The sequence below is a fragment of the Phascolarctos cinereus genome, unplaced genomic scaffold, assembly GCF_003287225.1.
Source record: "Phascolarctos cinereus isolate Bilbo 61053 unplaced genomic scaffold, phaCin_HiC Scaffold_5;HRSCAF=322, whole genome shotgun sequence".
Lineage (NCBI taxonomy): Eukaryota > Metazoa > Chordata > Mammalia > Diprotodontia > Phascolarctidae > Phascolarctos > Phascolarctos cinereus.
Window position 1 is genome coordinate 138,824,980 of NW_027555958.1, and position 18,738 is coordinate 138,843,717.

Consider the following 18,738-nt stretch of genomic DNA (forward strand, 5'->3'; position numbering starts at 1 on the left):
TCACAGAAAAGGCAAACTCTGGCTTCTTTCTGAAGCACTTTTCAAAGTATATACCCAGCACTGTATTTCAATCTGAGACATGTGAAAGGAGGACCATTGAGGAAACTGTTTCAATGATACACCAATGATATACAATGATATACAATGGTTGGCTTCTGGTCTGAGATGGATAAAGACTAGCTGAGCTATAAATACAAGCTGGTCTCTCTGCTAATGGAGAAAATAAAATTCTCTATAGGATGCCTGTTTTCTATAGAATTCCTGTATTCTAAATTAGAAGGGAATTTGGAGGGTTCCTGGGCCCAATAAAATATTACACCAGTGTAAATATTGGGGAGGAGACTTGGAGTTCTAAACAGCTATGACAATGGAAAACACGCTATGTTAAATTGTAACAATTTGGAAAGGCTTCAAGGATGCCCTATGTGACAAAATCTGTGAAGTATCACAGCTTCAGAGAAATTTATCACTGAAGAAAGGCCACAAGGATATGACTGTTATCTTTATTTTTGCCACAACTCATGAAACCATCTACTAAGGTATGATGGGATTGTGAGCAACAGAGGGAATAATAGTAATTATTAATATTGATGAAATTATAGATGTTTTAGATACATAAGGGAATGATAGAAAAATAATAGGCCAGAAACACAGGGAAGGGGAGTCGTTGCGGTGCTTCAACAGGGCTTGAATGGAACTGCTGCTCCATTCCCGGCCGGAGCCGCCCTTGGCCAGTTCTTCACCTTCATCTCCACTAACACTTCTTCCATCCTTCCATCCTCCCTCGAACAGCAGCCGCCCACCTGAGCCGCCTGAGCCGCCTCTGCTGTCGACTGCTGTCCCAGCCTCAGTCTCAGTCGCTGCGCAGCCTCTCCCTTATCCTCCTCCTCCTTTTCGCCGCCTCTACCAACTTCGCCACCATGACGACCTCCTAATCTAATTAGGTGCGACAGAACTACCGCCAGGACTCGGAGGCCGCCATCAATCGGCCCCATCAACCTGGAGTTCCACACCTGCTACGTCTATCTGTTTATATCTTACTACTTCCACTGAGATGATGTAGCATTGAAGAACTTTACCAAGTATTTCCTACACCAATCCCATGAAGAGAGGGAGCATGCTGAAAAGCTGATGAAACTCCAAAACCAGCAAGGCTGCCGGATCTTCCTGCAAGACATCAAGAAATCAGACCGAGATGACTGGGAGAGAGGGCAGAATGCACTTCGGGAAAAAAAAAATGTCAAAAAAAAAAAACAAAACAAAAATGTCAACCAGTCCTTACTGGAATTGCACAAGCTGGCAACTGAAAAGAATAACCCCTATTTATGGGATTTCATCAAAACCCACCACCTGGACGAACAGGTAAAATCCATCAAACAACTGGATGACCTCATAAACAACCTGCACAAAATGGGAGCCACCAATTCTGGCATGGCGAAATATCTTTTTGACAAGCACACCCTTGCAGACAGTGACAACGAGAGCTAAGCCACAGCTGGCTTCTCCCACACTTGGGAACTGTAAGAGTGACTCCCACTGTCTTTCAATGTATGAATATTTTAGTTATCTGACCTTTTCATAATCTGTACCAAAAAAACTACAACCATTTACATCCTAATAAAGTGACTTGGTAGTGATGAAAAAAAAAAGAAAGAAGAAAAATAAAAGAAAAATGATTAAAGGAAACAATTATGAGGAAATAAGACAGGAAATTAATCAATAAACATTTATTGGTGTTGCACTAGGCACTGGGGATACTAAAAGAGACACAAGCCTTACCCATGGAGCTTGCAATCTAATTGGAGACACAACATGCAATCAAATATATACAAAGCAAGCTGTATATAGGATAAATAATATATAATTTAGAGGAAAGACATTAAAATTAAGGGGGGGGTTATGGAAGGCTTATTATGGAAGGTGGGGTTTTAGTTGGGAGTTCGATAATCAAAGCAGAGAAAGGAGAACATTCCGGAAATGGAAGACAGAGAAAATATCTATCCCTCACCTACTCTTAACAAGAAATTAGACTGAGTTGTGTCTCATTCTTACAGTGTCTTGCTTTTAAGTTATTATACATTTTTTTCAAATACACTAAAATTTCCACTGTTTTCTAAACTTGATACTTTGTAACTGCTTTTATTGCATTCTACATCTATCCCATGGTATTCACATTTCAATAGGGAGCTAGCAATCTAGTGGAGATAACATATGGGGGAAGCAGGCCTTCCAATTCTTTCTCCCCTCCCACACAACATCTAAGTGACTACTTGTTACACATATACATATATAAGGCATGCCTTTCTCATGAATTCTTTAACTCTCAAATATATTTATTAAAGCTACATTTGCTCAAAAATAGAAATGGGCTTTCTAATTGCCCCAGCCCATGTATCTTTTTTTTTTATATATATCTTTATACCAGAGGCATTTGCAAGCTGATCTGACTGTGGTAAACCTTTCGTGCATAAGACATTGTGTAGTGGGATTTTGATGTTATTATGAGAAAAGGGGTCCATTGAATTTAATTCAACTCAATGTCAACTAATTAAGCATCTACAGTGTAGACTGTAGAACACTGTGTTAGAACCAGTGGGATTTACAAATTTTAAATAAGACATAGTCACTCTTCATGATTACTTTTTAATAGTGTGATATGCCACATACACATATATAATGAAAATAATCCATAAGTCAAAATAATGCATAAGTTTATTAAGGAGATAAAAACAAATAATGGTATAAGTTCAAAATGCCCCATTATCAAATGAACAGGTCAGGGAAAGCTTCCAGAAAGAGGTGATATTTCAATTGGATTTTAAGAAAAGAAGGAGCATCATTCCAAGCACTTTAGGGAATAGAATGAGCAATATGTACCATGGTTATATTCAGAAGATAAATCCTGGTATTGTTTGGGTGGGTCAGAGATTTCAGAGAAAAATATATGATCTAGTTTATAAAAGTTGAAATCGAATCATGGGTTTCAGACAAAGGAGTTCAAATACTACTTGGTAGGCAATAGGGAGCCACTGAAGTTTTGAAGTCAGGTAGTCACATAACCATATCTATGCATAAGGATTATCCAGCAACACAAAAAAAACCTAAATGTTCATACAGCCTACAAAATCATGCAGCGTATTCACAAATGGAGAAGTTTCTTTGTACTTGTGCTATAAAAGGTAACTATTAATTTGAGAGGTATTATCACTAGAAATGTCTATATATGTATGAGATTTGTATCTGCTGTGAAATACAAGTACATATTAAAATCAAATATACTTATGAAATCCCAGCATGCTATTTTTATTCCTATTCTTATTTTGACCTGTTGTTTACATATTACTTTCATTTCTTTGCTGCTCTTCTACTATTATGACAAATATTTGAAAAAGGAAGAAGAGTTATTTCTATGAAATAAAACAGTACATCAATGCTATATAAGAGTATAGTCAGTATTACACATCCATGTTCCCCTATCTCTGCAATGAAGGAAAGAAGATAAAATTTCTCTAATCTCCCTATCTACCATCATCATCATCATCATCATCATCGTCGTCGTCGTTGTTGTTATATACAAATGAATGCTGACAGTCTTTTGTGAAGGCAAACAGTTGAAATAACAGGATTATCCTCAAAAATAGAATTGAAAAAAGGAGCACAATCAATACATCTTACTCATTACTATTCTGTTGTAAACCTGAATTATTTTCTTCATTGTGATCACTCACATATCCACTTATGGATAAGTAAAATATACACTACAAACACACATTTGAGTCTCATATGTTCTTAAAATTAAAAAAAAAACTGACTGACAAAACAACAAAAATTTGAACATGACGTCAGGAAAGGGATAACCTGAAGCCAGACAAATGCCCATCCTTGTCAGGAAAGATCTTCCTGCAGAACCTGTAAATCTGCAAGACGTGTATGTACATGCGTATACATACATTGTGTATACATATATGTATGTGTATATGTATGTATATATCATTCAGTCTTTCCCCTCCTCATCTTCTTCCTTTTATTAATAGCTATAGGCAAAGTTAGTTTTCCCCTCACATATTTGATTGACTTGTGCCTTATAACATGTTTAGCTTCTTTAAGGGAATGTTAGCAGAGGAGTTTGCCAAAAAAAAAAAAATCATAACTATGCTCTGCCAAAGGGAGGTGCTGGGTAAGATGCTGTTTCAGGAACTTCTTTCCTTTAATTAAAGTTTTAAATATATCATAAGGTTTTGAAATCTCAAAACTACCAGTCTAAGATGAAAACCCTGCTGACTTCTAGCAGTCTTGATGAAATTCTTTAATGTCTTTCTTCTATGCTTCCTCTCCCTTCTGGCTTCTTACAAGTTTCCCATATGGATTTCCTCAGTGGTTAAAAACTGTAATTGCTGAAGATCAATACTCAAAGACCTCTGTGGCTCTGGCTGGTATGTAAGATTTCCCCTTCTGTGCCAAAAAAAAATCTCCTAAAAAGAAATAAAGGAAATATTTTGTACTTAGTTTGCTATTGATTTGTGCTGATAACGCTGGTAAAACAGGTAGAAAGATATTAAATATAGGCTGCTGTGCTTATCATACATTTACAAGGAAAATATGCATTAATTACATCTTTTTTCACTTATTTCTATGGGAAAATACTTTATTGAATAAATAGTTCTAAAATAATTGTATATTTTAATTGTACTAATTATAATTCAATATGTCATATTAAAATAATTTCCATCTTAATCAGAAAATTTCACACTGCTGTAAACTTAGGGGGGCAAAATGAACAATTCCACAAAAGCAATTGCTTCTAATTTTCTGTCGCCATTAGTACTAATTACTAAAGCTGCTTTGGCTCCAAAATGAAGTGTAACTTTTCACTTCTAGCTCATCTTCTTTTCTTTCTTTCACCCAAATACTGTTTTGCTTCGTCCTTCCAAACATGCCAAGCCAGCCTTTTTTCTTTTTTACCCCTTTCTTCCTCTACCCATCCTTCTCTTGTTCTGCTTAGTTGATTCATACCAACCCACTTAACCATTACTCCTCAAAGCACTGAGGCCTAATGTGGGAGTCCCAATAGGACAACTTTGAACTCTGCCTTCTCTGCCTCAGAATCACTTGTGTTCACTCTCTCTCTCTCTCTCTCTCTCTCTCTCTTTCTCATTCCATATATATACATATATATGTATGTATGCATGTGTATTTGTAGGAATGTGTGTGTGTATAAATATAAATATATATATATATATATACACACATGCACATATGCACACATACATATATACTTCTTTGTAAGCTACAGATCAACATATCATGCTGTGTAAAAAGCAAACACTAAAGACTGAGAACAGAAGAATACACACAAACACACACACACACACACACACACACACACATATATATATATATATATATATATATGAAGAAATTTATAAAAGATTTAACCTAGTATCTATTTAATGATATGCACTATTCTGTTGCATGGTATTTAAGCATAAATGCCAAGAAGTTCACAAAAAATGTCTACAATAGAAATTAATTTCAAAATGTAAAGAGGCTGTGTATCATAAACTGTCATTTTCTCTTTCTCCCTCCTAGTTCCCACTTGCCAGTAGCTAACTTAAATAGCATGCTTCAGTAAAAGACCAATCTGCATCCATCAACATATTTACTGCATTGTCCAAAACTCCAATTTAGAGATTCAGTTAAATTAATTTGTTGAGAGTAATTTGAAGTTACTTTTTTAGCTGGGTGGATAGAAGGAGAGATTTGGAGTCAAGAACGTTACATTCAAATCTTAAGTTTAGTATTTTTTAATCATGTGACCATGGACATTTTAAAGCACTTTTTATTACTATATTTTTCTTTTTAAGCTCCCTAAATTTCCATTATCCCATTACTAATATCAACTGTTTTTAAACATTTTTTAAAAATAAGAAAATAAGAAGAGGAAAATAAGTGAAATTCCTCAGTATATTTCAAAAAATGTCCATGTATGTCATGTTTTACTCCTATAGACCCCCACTTAAACTTTTAGCATCAGTTTCTGCTTTTGTAAAATGTGAATAATGCCTCCTAGCTATTTATAAAGGAGTTATATTAAAATGTGCCAATTCCCTACTTCAGCACCCAATGGAACACCAGATTTAGAAAACGGTAGCCACAATGTGGTTTTGAGATTGTACTAAATAATAAAGATTTCTGATGTCAATAGGATAGAACCTTGTTGATTCCAAACTAATATATCCCTTAATGATGTGCTCCAGCTCCCTTTGGCTCATCAGGTTCTTTTTTTCTGGAAGGAAAGGCAGCAAATTGTATTCTTCTTTTCCTCTCTATTCTTATTTTCTGTCTAGGAAGCTAGTGTGAACTTATCTCAAGGCCCAAGAAAGATAAACTAGTAATTACACTCTTAATTTATGCAAGTCATTTTGTACAGATTTTATGTGTTTGTTCTTAGCTATGCATTTCCCCAAAAGTCTATATAATTAGAAGTCCACATTAAATATAACTCCACTTGATCAAAGTTGTCTTTTTCTTCAGTGGGGATCATCCAACCTAGCTCCCTTTTCTTACTGCCAAAAGTTACTAAAAATTGCAATTGTTCTCTGAAATGAGGTAGCAAAGCAGTCATATTTAAATTCATGCCATTTTCTTCCAGATTTTATTTGAAAAATCTAATTTTGTACAGTTGTAATGTACTATGGTTTATGGGATAAGAAGTGGGTCTGAATGCTTTTCTTGTCAAATTACAAACTAATATTAAGAAATGCATTTATTAAATAATATTTCTTTTCTCCAGTTGTCAAGAACCAATCACTTGCATTCATTTGGTTTGGTTTCTAATGTATCCACGCTATTCCATTTATCTATGTCTTTATTTTTTTGTCCAGTACCATATGTTTGTAATGATAATAACTCTATAATGCAAAATGTATACCAACAGTCTGTCCATTTTTAAGCTAACAGAACCTTGAAATGTACTAAGATGTATAGAATGCTTCTGAATTTTTAAGGCTAGAAATGCAGTGCCAAATTCTGTTTGCCCTTAAATATTCTTGTCTGCATTTTTCAAAAATTTTGCCTAATTTTATATTTTTAAAATTTAAGTGGTATTTCTTTGAATATATAAATTAATGTTAAAGGCCTATCACCTATCCTTCCTGTTGTTTAGATCATCCTATATTGAACATACTGCAAATACTAGCATTATGATGCAAATACTGGCATTTTGAGCTTTTTTTTCCTAAAAATAATACTAACAATAATGAAACAATATCTCAAAAAGTGGTGGAAATGAATATTCAGGTTGGTATCTGATTTTAGTGAGACAACTTTAAATATTTTTCTGCAAAAATTTTAGGGTTCTGTGAATTAGTAAATATTCAAATTTTATAAGTATATGTATACTTGAAAAAAAGTAAATGCCACAATCCCGCTTCTCCATTAAATTCTCTACTTCTTTCTATTAATTCCAAATTATTTAGTAAAAGGTGTTTGAATCTGTTCTTTTTTTATTATTTGACTTTTCACATTCTCATGATTGATTGTTGAAGTTTCCTATAAATACTATTGTTTTATTTCATTCTTTTTTGTTGGCAACTATTTTTAAAATATATTTAACTATAAACTTCATGCAACTAAATTTAAAATTGTTACAGATTTGTTATTTCTATTTCAGTTATTATGCAATATAATTTTCATTTTACTCATTTGAATTTCATTTTATCAGATATTACTTCTATCCCCTTTTTTTAAAAAGTGAAAGCCATATGTTTTAAAATTGACTCTTAGTTTTATCAACTATACCCTTTTGCATTAAATGTATGTTTATAACTCTTTGTATTTTAATAATAGAATTTGTGCTGTTCACACTTACTCAGAATATTTTAATTTTTTTCCATTGTTATTATTCTTGTTGATTAAAGCGAGTGGCATTTCATAATCTTTGCTGACTTTTCAGCTACTGAGTCAGGAATTGTTATATTTTGTATTTTAAAGTATTAAATTATACCTGTTCAATCCTCTTTTATTAGTTATAGAGCATTTTGCCCCTGAAATTGAAAGATCCTTTAGTGTTGCCTTTAACTTTTTCATTTCTAAAAATAAAAACAGAAACTTATTGGTAAATATAAACATGTTTCACTTACTCCCAATGTCTTTAACTACTACTTCTTTCAAGATATCTCCTAAATCTTTATTATCAGATACTTATTTTGGACTGTTTTCAAAAGATAGCCACATGAATTTTCTCATAGCACCTCAAACTTATAAAAAACAAAGATTGTTATATTTCTTCTCTTTGTCTTCAATACTTCTATCCATGACGCCCTTCTAAACCTGGTCATACATGTATTAAATTGGGGTTATCTGACTCTTCCTTATTTTTCACTTCTACTAACCTCCTGCTATCAAATCTCTTGTTCATGCCTCTCTAATATTTCAAGCATATATTCTTTCATCTCTATTTCCATCATTACCATGCTATTAGAGAGTAACAGTTATATTTCACTGAACTCCTGCTATTCAAAAGGTCTACCTATTTCTATTCACCCCCTTCCAATCAAATAACATTACAAGTAAAAATTCTAATTTATTGAACAAGTTATTTTATCCTTCTATTTAAGTCTTCGATGACTCATCATTGATGAATGAGTAAATTTCAAGCTTCTATGGCTATCTTTCAAATCTTTCACAACTCCTTGGCTCCTTACACTTATCTAATGTACAATAAATCACATAATTATCTTTAGTTGCTAATATGAAGATACTAAGAGGTAGTCTTATAGGGATTCATAATGGGTATAAAATGTATCTATTTGAAAGAAAAACAATAAATTGTTGATGGTATCATTAATGTGACAGACTCATAGTTTGCAGATCAAAGCAATTTTAGAATACCAGCCAAAATACATACATACATACATATATTTAAAATAATTCTTGAAGCCATCAACACTATAATTAATTCACAAAACATATATGACTAATTTGAAGAGATAAAAATTTATTTTTTAATCACACCATATATTTAATAGCATGGAAAAACTCCATATTAAGAAATGACAGTTTATGTACTGAAGAAAAATCTAACAAATGCATTGTTAAATTTAGATTTTAGTGTATTAAAATATATATTAAGTTAAATTATTTCATATTTCATATTAATATTTAATTATTTCATATTGATATTATTTTATATTCCATTTCTTATTTCACATTTGTATAAATCAAAGATCATATTCACTGTGTGGTAGCAAAAACATAAAACCAAAAAAAAACCCTTGTATTTTATAATAATTAATCACACACATTCAAACAGAAGTAATTGCATGAAGCTACTATTTGTTGTTACTTCATCAATTTAATTTTACATTTTCAGTTTCTAAAAGAGAAATTCTCAGAAACCATATGGTCATGGCTCACTACAGCAATAATGAGCCAGGGCCTCATGGTCCAAGCAGTGAGGCATATATAATCAGTATATTTGATGGATATTATTCTTGCATCTCTTTGCTCAAGCTGATCATAATAAAACATGCATTTTCTATTTTTTGGTATAAAATTGGTTAATAGTTACACTAAAATAACATTAGACAACAGAATAGATAATTTTAGAGAAATTGTTTGAACAAATGATCCAATGTCTTTATCAATATCTTCAACTCTGAAAATCCCCAAGCTTATCAGGATCCTCCCTTGCCAACAATTGAAGTATAATTCTATTTTTATGCTTTATAAGGAGCATCTTTTATTTCTACTCATTTCAGTTTTCCTTTTCCCACCTGTTTTCTTCAGAGGTAGTTACTGGAATAACTTGAATACAGACAAAGGCAAGTGTTTTCATCCATTAGCTTGTTGCTACTAGCAATGATTTAAAATGAAAATGCTTCTTTGCCTTATAAGAGCATATAATTTATTTTATTTTTTCTTAGTAGGTTCTCTTTTTAATTTTTTTAATTTAAATTAATATTTTAAATTAATTTTTAAAATTCTAAATTAATATTCACATTTTAAACTTTTTTAATTTGAGCACCAAATTCTCTCCCTCCTGCCCACCCCTCCTTTAATAACTGAGATGGTATGCAATAAGTTATGAATTACACATGTAAAATCATGCAAAACACATTCCACTTTAGCAAGAAAAATTTAAAAAGTTAGAAAATCAAACTTCAGTTTGCACTCAGACTTAATCAGTTCTTTCTCTGAAGGTGGAGAGCATTTTTCATCATGAGTACTTTGGAATTGTCTTGGATTACTGTATTGATCTGAGAAGCTAAGTCTAAGTCTTTCACAGTTTATCATTATTACAATATTGCAGTTACAGTATACAATGATCTTCTGGTTCTGTTCACTTCACTTTGCATCAGTTCACATAGGTCTTCCCATTTTTTTCTGAAACCATCCCCTCATCATTTCTTGTAGGAAAATAGTACTCCATCACAATCATATGCCAAAATTTGTTCAGCCATTCCCCAACTGATAGATATCCCCTCAATTTCCAATTTGTTTTCACCATGAAAAGACTTGCCATAAATATGTTTTTCAACATATAGGACTTTTTTCCCTCTTTACTTTGATCTCTTTGGTGTAGAGACCTAGTAGTGGTATTGTTGAGTCAAAGATTATGAACAGTTTTATACTCCTTCAGGCTTAGTTACACATTGTTTTCCAGAATTGATTGGACCAGTTCACAACTCCACCACAGTTCATTATTGTGCCTATTTTCCCTCATCCATTCCAGTAATTGTAATTTCTTATAGATGTGAAGTGGCCCCTCAGAGTTGTTTTAATATGCATTTCTCTAATCAATAATGATTTAGAGAATTTGTTCATATGACTATAGATAGCTGTGATTTTTTTATGAAAACTGCCTGTTCATATATCTTGAAAATTTACCAGTTGATGAATGCCTCAAATTTTTATTTAACTCCATTCCTATGTATTTGAGATAACAGGGCTTTATCACAGAAACTTGCTGTTAAAAAAATTATATTACTCCATTCTCTATTATGTCTTTTAGCAAAATGTAATTCCCTTGATTATCTTTTTTAATCAGGTATATTTTTCCTTTTGCTCTTTCTGATATAATGATCAATATCCTCCCTTTATTTTTACTTCAGCTGAAAAATAATAAATATATCATCTCCTTTTTTTTAAACTTTGCATGTGTTTCTTTCTGTTTCAAGTGTGTCTCCTGTAAATAACATGTTGTGGGATTCAGGTATCTAATACATTTTGTTATCTGCTTCCATTTTATGGGTGAGCTCATACCATTCACATTCACGGTTATGATTGCTGTGTTTTTCCTTCCACCCTCTTTTCTTCTGCTTTTCCTTCTCTGTTTCTTTTTATCCAGCCCTACCCCCAAAATCTGTTTTGCTTCTTACCACTACCTCTTTTAATCTGTTCTCCCTTTTACCAACCCTCCCTTTTTCTCTTCCTCTTCCCTTATTTTTCTGTTGGTGAGAAAGAATTCTATACCCTGCTTTCTCTGTGTATTCTTATCTCTTTGAACCAATTCTGATGAAAATGATGTTTGAGCATTTCCTGCCACCCCCCCTCCATTTTCCTTTCCACTATAGAAACTCTTCCTTGTGGCCCTTTTTTATGTGAGATAATTTCTCTCCCTTTCCACTTCTCCCAGTGAATCCCTTTCTCATGCCTTTTTTTTGAGATCATCCCAATATAATCAATTCACTCCTGTGTCCTCTGTCTATATAGATTCCTTCTAACTGCCTTAATAATGATAAATTATTAAGAATTACATGCATCATTTTCCCATATAGGAATGAAAAAGTTTAACTTTAATGAGTCCCTTATAATTTCTGTTTCATGTTTACCCCGTTATACTTCTTGAGTCTTCTGCTTAATATCAGATTTTCTATTCAGCTCCAGTGTTTTCATCAGGAATGCTTGAAAGTCTTCCGTTTCATTATACATTCATTTTATCCCTGAAGTGTCTTGCTGGGTAGGTTATTCTTGGTTAGAATTCTAGCTCTTTTTCCTTCTGTAACAATATATTCTAGGCCTACATTCCATTAGCATGGAAGCCACTAAATCTTGTGTGATACTTACTGTGGCTCCACAATATCTGGATGATTTCTTTCTGGTGGCTTGCAGTATTTACTTCTTGATATGAGAGCTCTGGAATTTGACTATTATATTCCTAGGAGTTTTCATTTTAGGATCTCTTTTAAAAGGTGATCAGGGATTCTTTCCATTTCTATTTTACCATTTAGATCTCAGGTGTTGGGGAAACTTTACCTGATAATTTCTTGAAACATGATGTCTCTATTCTTTTTTATCATGACATCCAGGTAGTAGTCCAGTAATTCTAAAATTACCTCTCCTCAATGTATTTTCCAGGTCAGGTTTTTTTTAACGAGATGTTTCAAATTTTCTTTTTTCAATCTTTTGACTTCTTTATTGTTTCTTGATGTCTCATGCAGTCATGAGTTTTCCCTTGCCCTATCTTATTTTAAGTAGTTATTTTCTTCAGTGAATTTTTTAACTTCCTTTTCTATTTGGGGAATTCTGTTTTATAAGGTATTATTTTCTTCAGTATTTTTGTATTTCTTTTACCAAGCTCTTAATTCTCTTTTTATAATTCTCTTGCATATCACATTTATTTTCCCAATTTTTCCTCTATAACCATTTTTTAAAATTTATTTTTATTTATTTTTATTTTACTCTACTACTATTAACTCCTTTCTTACTTCTTCCAGAAATTCTTGGTGGCCTTGCATCCAATTAGCATTTTTGAGGCTTTGCTTGTAGGTGTTTTCACATTGTTGTCTTCTGAGATTGTACCTTGGTCTTCTGTACCAACATTTTAGCTTTTCATGGTCAAGTTCTTTTTTGTTGCTGTTGCTTGCTCATTTTTCCCAGCATATTTACTGATTTTTTAACTTTGAGTCAAAGTTAGAATTTGTTCAATTAGGTGTGAGGAAGCACTCTCTCATGTTTCAGGCTTTTTGTGCTGCTGTTTTCAGAGCTAATTCTAGGAGCCTGCAAGTTTTCAGAACTTCCAAGGTGGTATGATATGGAGAGAGGTATAGTCATTACTCTCTTGGTCTAAACTCTGGTTTTTACCCAGGAAGGATCCCTTTTCCCCTGTAGTTGAAAGCACTAGGGGTCCTCTTGGCCCTGGAACTTTGACCAGGTCCCTTGCTCTCTTGTGACCAAGAATAAGCACTCCTCTCTGCCCTGAAACTGTGACTCAGGACTGTATATGATCAATAGAGTTGATAATCAATGCTAGCTGCCTCCAGTGCCAGCAGAAGCAGTCCCTTGTGATCCCATTTTAACCAGTTGCCTAAACCCTCTATGGGTTTAGAGCTCCTAATGTTGCTACTGCCAATGTTGTAGCTGTCTCCAAAGCCCTCAGTTAGTATTGCTGCCAAGTGTGATATGGGCCAACTTCATCCTGGAAATCACAGACCTCTTCTACTGGCCTCCTAAGTTGTCTTAGGCTGGGAAAATATCTTACCCTGATCATTTATTGGCTCTGTCACTCCAAAATTTGATTTTAAGTGTTATTTTCAAGTTGTTTGAAGTGGAATATTAAGGAAGTTTGAATGGGTTTATGCCTCTAATACACCATCTTGACTACAGCATAATATTTTCCAACAAAATTTCAAATAAAATTTTACCTAGTTTCATCATAGAATACTTCAAAGAAGGAGAGCCAAGCTTACTACATTTGAAAGGGAGAGAACATATCTATTTACTTGTGATATATTAGGCAGTAACTTATATTAATGTATTCTCTATTATATTATCATGACAGAGTTGAATGCAAATCCCAGAGTGATAAATTACCAACTGAACAATTTGTTACTGACAAATACTTTAGTTTCCAGGAAAAACTGGTTAAAAACTTTTGAATTCCTCCTCTGCATCCCCCCCCATTTGGACTATCTTCCTTATCCCTACACTTCCCAATAATTTAAAGAAATCTTTGTGCATCAAGATATTTCATATTAATAGTATTCACCTTAAAATGTCATTAGAATATCACTAGCTTTGCATATCAAAAGAAAAATGTCTCAAAGCATCTTTTTTAAAACAGAATTTAATAATATGCTTGTCATCCAAGTGGGAAGGAGGGGAAAAAAATAACAAAACATTTAAGCAACCATAGAAAGAAGTCATTTATTTAAGCATTTGTCTCCTCAGACATACAGGAAATGAGATGCAAACAAAACAGCTAAATATAGCTTCTTAATCTACACCTTAGAAGTCAATACATCCACAAGGAAAATGTTAATACTGGTAAAGTGAACAGGAAAAGGAAAGTTATCTGACGGAAAAAAGAGATGGTTAAACTCTATATTTTTATGGGAGAAAAGGATGCACATCTAACTTTCTATTTTGAAAAGAACTATTAACAAGACAAAGTAACACGGGCCTCCTGTGGGTAGAAAGTTATTTGTTTTTATTTAGTCCCGAGAAGAACTCTCTATAATAAGGTGCTACTTTAATTTTCAAAAATATGTTTAATAATTCATAACTATCAAACAATAGAGCATACAAACATAATTTAAAAGAACAGATGTTAAGAATCAAAACACTATTCAAGAATCGCTAACTGAAATACTAATGAGGAGGAAAGGGATTCGTTAAATAATAATAAACTTATCATGTATCTCTTCAACATCTGACTGATTGGGAAGTGTTGCATTTTTAAGTGAGAAGTATCATTAAGCATTGAAAAGGCAACTGGATGTAGAATCAGAATATTTGGGATCAATCTTATTTCTGCTGTATTCCAAATTGTTTAATCCTAGGTAATTTGCTTAAACTGGATCTCAGTTTCTACTCTTATATTCTCCAAGAGTTCCTTCTTCTTTGCTCCTCAGCTAACACTCCCAGATGCCTTCTACAACTGTTTCTCCCTTTACCCTTTTCTCACATGAAGAGGTGACCTTCTTGCCAAGGTTAAGCACTTTAACTTGCACAGGTGAATCCATTACAACCTATCTTCTCCAAAAGATTGCTCCCTCAATATCCCTGCTCTCTAACTTTTCTTTGATCTTTTCCTGTCTAGTGACCAGCTTCCCTTCTTCCTATAAACATAATCATGTCTTTGCCATCCAAAAAACAAAATAAACTCCTTGTTTGATCCATCCATGTGTGCTAACTATTGCTTCATATCTCTCCTTCCTTTTGTGGCTAAACTCCTTCAGAACGTTATCTATAGTAAGTACCTCCACTTCCCTTCCTCTCTCTTCTGTAATCTACAATTTGGTTTTCAACTTCATCATTCATCCAAAAACTGTGTTCTCCAAAGTTAACAATCATCTCTTACTTAGCAAATCTAATGGCATTTTTCTTAATCCTCATTATTCTTGACCTTTCTGTAGCTTTTGACACTATCAATCACCCTCTTCTAGATGTACTTTTTTCTCTAGGTTTTTTGGGACACTACCCTCCTGGTTTTCCTACCTATCTCACCACTGCTTATCAGTCTTCTTTGCTGGATCTTCGTCCAAGTCCCATATGCAAAATGTCAGTGACCCACAGAGCTCTGTCCTGGGCCCTTTTATCTTCTCCCTCCAAGGTATTTCACTTACTGATCTCATCAGGTTTTTTATGAATTCAATTATCACCTTTATGTGGATGATTCTCAAACCAACTTCTCCATCTCTAACCTCTCTGCTAACCTCTTACATCTTCAAATGTTTAATCTTTAAGTGTCAAAGTGGATGACTTGTAGACATCTTTAACACAACATGTACAAAATTGAACTCATTGTCTTCCTTCAAAATCATGTGCCCTTCTAAGTTTCCCTGTTAATATTGAGGGCATCACTACTCTCTCAGTGCTCCAAGCTTGCAACCTGGGTGTCATCCTCAACTGCTCACTCTCTCTCAATCCTCCATATCCAATCTGTTGCCAAGGATTATCAATTTTAGCTTCATAGAATCTTTTGCATATGCCCCCTTCTCTCCAATAATACTGCTGCCACTTTGGTATATGCCTTAATCACCTCATCCTGGCTAATTGTTCTACCACAAGTTTTTCACATTCCAGGCCCTCCACCACTCATTTGTCAGTGAACTTCCTAAAGCCTGGATTTACCTACATCACCCCCCCCCACATACATATACATATACTTACTCAATAAACTCAAAAAATTCCTTTTTACCTCCAATATAAAACACAAAATCTCATGCTATTCAAATCCATTAAAAATCTAGCCCCACCTCCACCCTCCAGTCTTCTTATACCTTATGGCCACCAAGTACTCTTTAGTTCAGGGACACTGTTCTTGCTATTTCTCAAACTAGAATACTCTGTCTCCTGACTCCAGGTATCTTTACATCCTATATGCCTGGAATTCTTTATCTCTTCATATTTGCCTTCTAACTCCTCTTACTTCCTTCAAGTCACAGCTAAAATCCCACTTTCTATATGAAACACCTCTTTATCCTTTTAATTCTGGGGCCTTGCCTCTGTATAGATGATTTGTACATAGATGTTTTCATGTTATCTCTCCCATTAGATTGTGAGCTCCTAAAGACTAACTTCCTTAATAATTATCTTTTACCATGCTTTGAATCCCTAGATTCATGTGTTCTTGGGACATAGACATTGACTGAAGAACTGGCATTTTATGTGTAAAGTTAAGGGGTTAGACTAGATCTTATTACATTTAAGATCCCTTTCAACTTAGAATGTGTGATTCTCTGAATTGAAGTCATGAGAGGTCTGGGCTTAAATCTTGTGTTTAAGAGTTAGTGGTAGGGGACAGAGACAAGATGGTGGAGTGCAGGTCAGGATGCAGCTGAACTCTCTCAATATTCTACTCCAAGGAACTTTAATAAAGCCTCAAATCAATTTTTGGAGTGGTAGAGCAACAACGTGTCTGAGAAAGACTTTTTCCAGCTTAAAACAACTGAGGAGTTTCACAGGAAGCTCTGTATCACTGGAGTGTGTCAAGACCTGGAGCAGGGCAGAAGCCCTAGTCATGGACCTTACAGACAGCCAAAAAAAAGAAAAAAGCAGCAGCAGCGTTGAGACCTCTCAGCCAAGAGACAGAAAGGGTATTGGATAACTTGTCAAAAAGAGATTAAACAGGACCCTTTGCTAGGTATATCTGGGACTTATTGGCAACTTTATGCCTGCACACAGTCCTGGATCACAGTTCCAGAGCCAAGAGAAACACTAGCATTAGTAGCTACAGGAGAGCAGGTGCCCTTCCTGCGTAAAGTTCAGAGCAAGAGAGTAGTGACCATACCTCTCTCAAAATAACATCACACTGAAAGCACTGAAAACTTGCAGAGTTCCAAAATTAGCTCTGAAAACAACAACACAAAAAAGCCTGAAGCTTAGCACAGTGTCTTCCCACCCCCAGGTCAACAGAGCCCAACTTTCACGTAAAAGTCAAAGTGAAGAAATAGGCTGGAAAAATAATCAAACAACAAGATAAAAACTTAACAATAAAAATCTACTATAGTGGCAGGGAGTAAAAAGATGTAAACTTAGAAAAAGATAACACTGTGAAAACAGCTACAAACAAAATCTGAAAGAAAAATGCTAATTGGACCCAGAGTCAACAGGAATTCCTGGAAGAGGTAAGGAAAGAGATAAGAGTGGTAGAGGAAAATTTTGGAGGAAATGGGAGTGGCGCAAGAAAATTATGAAAAGATAAGTAATAGTTTGATAAAGGAGATTTAAAAAGTACTGAAAAAAATACCTTAAAAAACAAAATTAGCTTAATGATAAAAGAGGCACAAAAAATCATTGTGGAAAATAATTCCTCTAAAAACAAAGATAGGTTAAATGGAAAGAGGTGCAAAAGCTCATTAAAGAAAGTCATTTCTTAAAAATTAGAATTGGGCCAGTGGAAGCTAATGACCCCAAGAAACATCAAGAAACAATAAAAAATCAAAAGAATGAAAAAAAGAAGAGATTAAATATCTCATAAAAAAACAGACCTGGAAAATAGATTGAAGAGAGATAATTTAAAAATCATTAGACCTGAAAGTCATGACAAAAAAGAGCCTAAACATCAAATTTCAAGTAATTATCAAAGGAAACTCTCCAATAGCTGAAATACAAAGGGTAAAATTAATATTGAAGGAATTCCCTGATCACCTTCTGAAAGGCAGCCTAAAATGAAAACTCTCAGCAATATTTAGTGAAATTCCAGAGTTCCCATAGCAAGGAGAACATATTGCAAGCAGTAAGAAAGAAACCATTCAAATACTTAGGATTACACAAGATTTAGCAGCTTCCATATTAAGAGATCAGAGGGCCCTAGAATATGACATTCTGGAAGGCCAAGGAGCTAGGATTACAAGCAAAACAAAACAAAAATAAAAACACCTACCCAGAAAAACTGAACGTAAGCCTTCAGGGGGAAATGGGTTTTTAATGAATGGAAGACTTCCAAACATTCATGATGAAAAGACTACAGCTTAATAGAAAATGTATCAATCAAATACAACTCAAGAAAAGCATAAAAAGGAAAACATGGAAGAGTGATCATAAGAGAATCAATGGAGTTAAACTGCTTACATCCCTATATGGGAAGAGAATACATATAACTCCTAAGAACTTTATCGTTAGTAAGGTAGTTAGGAGTCTATACAGACAGAGGATACAGGTATGATCCAATTATATATGGATAGTCTCCAAAAAAAAAAAGTAGTAGGGGTACAAAAGAGGGATACATTGGGAGAAGAAAGAGGCAGAATAGGGCAAATTTTATCACATAAAAGAGTCATGAAAGAAAAA

The 18,738-nt window shown here is 34.0% G+C and overlaps 1 pseudogene; it reads left to right on the top strand.

Annotated features, from left to right (window-relative positions):
- The first annotated feature begins 920 nt into the window (after positions 1-920).
- LOC110208798 (ferritin heavy chain pseudogene) lies at positions 921-1,488 on the top strand (annotated as a pseudogene).
- Positions 1,489-18,738: the final 17,250 nt, after the last annotated feature.